This window comes from Nicotiana sylvestris, chromosome 5, assembly GCF_000393655.2.
Source record: "Nicotiana sylvestris chromosome 5, ASM39365v2, whole genome shotgun sequence".
In the NCBI taxonomy this organism is placed as follows: Eukaryota; Viridiplantae; Streptophyta; class Magnoliopsida; order Solanales; family Solanaceae; genus Nicotiana; species Nicotiana sylvestris.
In genome coordinates this window covers 117,296,523-117,301,768 of record NC_091061.1, presented here as the reverse complement: position 1 = coordinate 117,301,768, position 5,246 = coordinate 117,296,523, and the positions used below count along the sequence as shown (strand labels likewise).

Genomic DNA, 5,246 nt, shown 5'->3' with positions numbered 1-5,246 from the left:
TTTTTCTTTTCCATATATCCCTCTTTTTGTACTGCTAAACTTTGACCCGTCCTTCATGCTTACAAATTTTATGTTCTTCTTTTAATTCTGTGCATATTAAAATATATTATAATTTTTACTTATATTTCAATATTTTTCTTTTTTGGTAATGAAAGACATACATTAATAATTAAGCATCATTACAAACGTGGACAAGTCTGCGATATGGTGCCTGCTTTGTCTCTTTCAAAAGAAGATACAACAAAAGAAGGTGGATAATAAAACAAGTTTAAATCCCGAAAAAATCAAAGCTGCTTCCTTTCTTAGCCAGCTTGTCTGCTACTTCATTTGCCTCCCTAAAGATGTGCTTCAACGGTGGATCCTCCATCTCCTGTAATAGCCCTTTGCAATCATCAACCAAATTTTGATAATATCCGTCATTGCTATTCATCAATTTAATTAATTCTTATATCTCAATATTATCGTTACTCGTGTTATAAATAGAGAAAGGTAACCCTTTAAGAGTATTTGTAACACATCTCCTTCAGCATCTTCCTAAAAGAAACTAATGACGAATAAAAAATGTCGGCCCCAAATCCATTATAAATGTATGAGTCTCTCATATAATTTCCACTCTAATTTTTTCCTTTCTTTTGCTCTTTTTTTTTCGTGTTTTTCTTTTCTCCTCCTCCTCCTCCTCTCGTTTCATAATTACTTCTTATCCATTCATTTTACAATAAAAATGTCCATTTAACCGTTCTTTTTACTTCTCTAACTTCCAATGATCACCTTCCCATAGTCAGTCATGCGTTCACTCTAAAATCACTCATTTCATCTTCAAATCCATCATAAGTCGAGATAATAGCTTCAACGGAAATTTTAAGTTTCGGTCTTATTGAAAATCTTTTTGATAGTTAGAATAGTTTTTATTGAAAGTATGTAGACTAATTTTCTGATAAAGCTTATCTTCAAATATCTGCACCTAACTATTATTGATATAGTAGAGGAAATAAGAAGTATAAATTGTTCTAAAAAGAAATAGAAGACACTATAATTGACATTAGAAACTGAATATCTTGATAGACCTGCTTTCACATCAAGAAAATTCAAACATATTAGACTTCAAAATAGGAAGGTGTACTTCCAGGTCCCAAATTAAAATAAAATAGAAGAGAACAACATCAATAGAAAAACATATGATTATCAGCTAAAAACATATGAGTGAATCACCAAAAAGTAAAAACAGGGAAAATAAAATTACTCCGCCAAATCAGAGAAATAAAAGAGAACAAATAGTGTTTGAAAACAATTATTATCAGGTAAAACGCATCAATGAATTACCCAAAACAATTAGGTAAAAATTAATTACATCAAATACAATATTCTAGGCCAATAAATTGAAAAAAAGATATAGAAAGAAGGAAAAATGATTCCAAAGCGATCGACCTGGTATAAGAATACATTGAATTTGTCCCTCCGAGCAACTTGTCTCCTTCCTATTATATTACCATGATTAATAATGAGAAAGCAATAGGGAGAGATTTCTATCGCTTAAAAAAAAAAAGCAAGAGGGAGAATTCTAAAGCTTTGCCTGATATAAGTCCTTCATTTGAGTATACGCAGTTTTTGCTCATTACTGCTTCTAATGAATCTCAATATTGGATTGGCAATTAGGAAGATAGAATGAAATACAACCAATTTGTAGAAGAGAAGAACCATTACTATAAACCTTTTCATTGTTCATAACGTTTCGGCTATTATTTGCATGACAACGTTTCAGGTATAGTCATGTGTAATTGATTGTTAGAGTCGGTTACAAAATACATAATTATAGAAAATAAAAAAAGAACCAAACAATGAGAGAAAAAGCCAAAAAAATAAGAAAAAAGATAAATAGCAATCCTAGTCTATGAGAGGTGTCAAGTCATCATTTTTATTCCCTCATTTATATATATACTAGTGTATTAGCCCGCGCTTCGCGCGATCACAAAAATAACCATGAATTTATAAAATACTATGGTACTCTGCATATCTAAGGAACAAAAGTAATGTTACTAAAACTACGACAACCTATACTTCCACACAAAATTATTCAATAACAAACTTTAGTACGTAGTGTGTATATATATGTGTGTGAAAATCGTGTTATCATTTATCCTTGAATTAATCTTATCTGGTTTAATTTATTAAAAATGTTGTTTGAAATCTTATTAATATCATCAATTATATCTGGTTTAATTGATTAGAAATCATTGACCGAAATCTTACATAATGTCATAGTTAAGTCGTGCTTAAGGGAGAATATCTACATATAAAAAGCCAAGCTAAATTAATATCTTCATTTAACCTAAACTTTACATTCGATCTCGAGTTATTTTCTTCTTTTAAGCTAGCTCTTAGCACAACTATTTTGTTTTCTTTTGTTTCTCGATCACCTTTCGCTCTTCTTGATTAATTATTGGCATTTTGGCTTTCGCCTTTTTTTGTAGCCCCTTGAGAATGTCAAAATTAAATAGCCGATCTATTGCATAAATGAATAAAAGATACATCATCTCTCTATCTAACTTAAATGCGTGTGAGCGAATATAACCAGTTTCTCCCTAAAATCCGTCCTTCCATTAGAGACTGCAAATAGGACGTTCAAAAAGGAAATAAAAAATTTAATTCTGTCAGTTAAAGAAGACCGTTTTTTAAATATAATTGCAAAAGTAAAAATTAGATGGTGAAAATTTCAAATACTAAATTCTTTAAGGCCAATTGTGTTTAATTTATATTACAAACCAAACTGAGAGCGGTTTTAACTGAAGTTTTACAACTATAACATGGATACAACTAAACAAAAAAAAAAAATCCTTACAAGTTAAACATGCTAAATTAATTTTCCTTCTCCTCCTATTTCTTCATTGACACACAATAAATTAAAGCTTAAAATAACAATAGAAAATAAAAAATTGCTCAGCTAAAATTTAAAATGAAAATACATAACCAAAAATTAAAATATGAAAAACTTAACCCAAAACTTATTTAGAGAGTTAGATGGTGCATCCATATGTACAATTCATACATGGAACATCCAAAATTTTAGGATTGTAAGGAATTCTGCGGCACCTCCTGTATCCAAATAACCATTGTGATAATTAGAAAACAGTAACTTATTATTGAACAAATGATATTACTACTCCAAATATGCGATGAAAGGAATAACCTTGGGTAAAGGTCCTAATGAAGTAAAAATATGAATTTTTATACGAAGCATGGAGGAATACCATAAGGTTCATAAACTTACAAACTAAGTAAACATGGAGGAATACCATAAGGTTCATAAACTTACAATAAATGAAAAAAATAAGGAAGAAGCAAAAAAGTTAAATATTTGCATAGATTCATATTCTCTATTTATGAGAGCAATTTGCAGTATCGTAGTAGTCCAATACCATTATATTCTTTAAGTTGATGATGCTGTTGTTCGTTACTCGGCTAAGCGAATAATGCCTTTATCTTCAACTATGAATTGAAATGACAAACAGACTGATTGCATATTCGTAATGATTAATATTTCAAAGTCGTGTGGAAATAAAATAGGCGAAGTATATTGAAGACAACTAAACACGAAAAGAAAAAAAAGGCGTACCTTGACTTCCAAAAAGAGAAGATCGAAAGAGTACCTATGATATTTGTGGATTCTCAAACAAATGTAGAGAGATAAACAATGGAACACAGAGGAGAAACAACCATAGAGGAATTAATTTTTAAAGAGGAAGAAATAAAACGGGGCCAACTTTTCATCAAGAGGAATGCTGGTTTATAATTAAGATGCTTACAAAAATAAATTGGAAAATTAGGAAAAAGTAAAAGTTGAGAAGAAAAAAAAGATAGATACGTTTTGTGGGACCTTCAAAAATAAAAATCATGCTAATTCAAATAAGCAAACAATATCAAGAATCAAGATAAAAAGAAGTAAGAACATAGACGAACTAAAAATAGTACGAAAAGTTGAAGTGATCGTAAACACTTCTAACCTTTTTATGATGTAAGTACTTGATTTGCTATTGAGTTTGCTCTTTGCAATGGTGCCTCTGCGAATATATTTGTTGACAGATTAGAAGCATCAAGGATGAAGAAAACTGGCTACAGACCCAACAATCTGTCTTGTTTGCATCATAACTTTTAAAATCATTCATAATCTTAATTCTCAAATCCATTTTTAACAAAAAGTACTAAAAACGCAACAAAACACATGAAAAATTAACATCATAAAAAGCTAACCAAAAAATTAGTTAGAGTAATTGAACTAATGCTAATCCAACTCTTTTTATGACCCAATTAACTCAGCCATTTAAAAAAAGAAGAAGAATAAGGAGCAAAAAGTAAAACACCAAATAGTAAAATAAAAATGCATAAGAAGATATACATAAATATGTTATACGACAAAGATATAGAAACTTTAGCAGCAAAGTGACTACCCTACCAACCCATCAAAACCCTAAACTCAAAGCTGCAGCGGCAATGAAACGTAACTTTTTGGTTTCTTCAACAGGTGCGGTGCCTTTTCAATGAAACGTTGGAGAAAATATACGGAAAACGTTTTGAGAAGGGTAAGTCGCCAAAAAAGAGCGGAAAAAAAAATTAAAGAGACAGGCGTAATTAATAGAAGTTAATATGTGACTTTTGGTTTTTAGTATAGCAAATAAATAGGAAAATAGGGTAAAAACCCAAAAAACTGAGAAAAAAGGAAAATATGTATTCTGAATGATCAGATTTTAATGACCCTCTTTTATATAGATATATAGATATAGATATGAAATAATTATGTTCAAGTAATTAAAGTCCTAGATATTGAGTAATATTTTAAAAATTAAAATTATATCCAACATTAATTTGCTTCACTAAAGAAATACTATCTTTCGAAGAGCATAAACGTTGGTCAATGCTTCAGAAATATTTTTGTCGTTCAATATTTTATGTTTTAATATTCCTGCTTTTATAATACCAAGAAAAGTAAAATTATGGATACCAACTCATAAGAATATGAAGTGAGAATTAATCATGGTTTGAAATCCACTTCATGACTTATATTAATTAGTAAGATCATACTAACCTAGACATCCATACAATACAATAACAAAATTATATATTCAAAAAAATCAATACCAACACACACGGACAAGAACGTAGGTATCGAATTCCTATTCAAATTGAGAAACATTCAGCAAGAAGTTTACTTGGCGATCTCTGATTCTTTAACCACACTCCATTACAAATTATAC

General features: G+C 29.8%; 1 long non-coding RNA gene across 1 annotated transcript; it reads right to left on the bottom strand.

Moving 5' to 3' along the window:
- Positions 1–203: 203 nt before the first annotated feature.
- On the bottom strand, positions 204–1,832 carry LOC104249816 (uncharacterized). The gene is made up of 3 exons (XR_716853.2): positions 1,571–1,832; positions 1,426–1,475; positions 204–370 (listed from the first exon to the last, which is right to left on the bottom strand). It is a non-coding gene; the product is annotated as an uncharacterized lncRNA (long non-coding RNA).
- Positions 1,833–5,246: the final 3,414 nt, after the last annotated feature.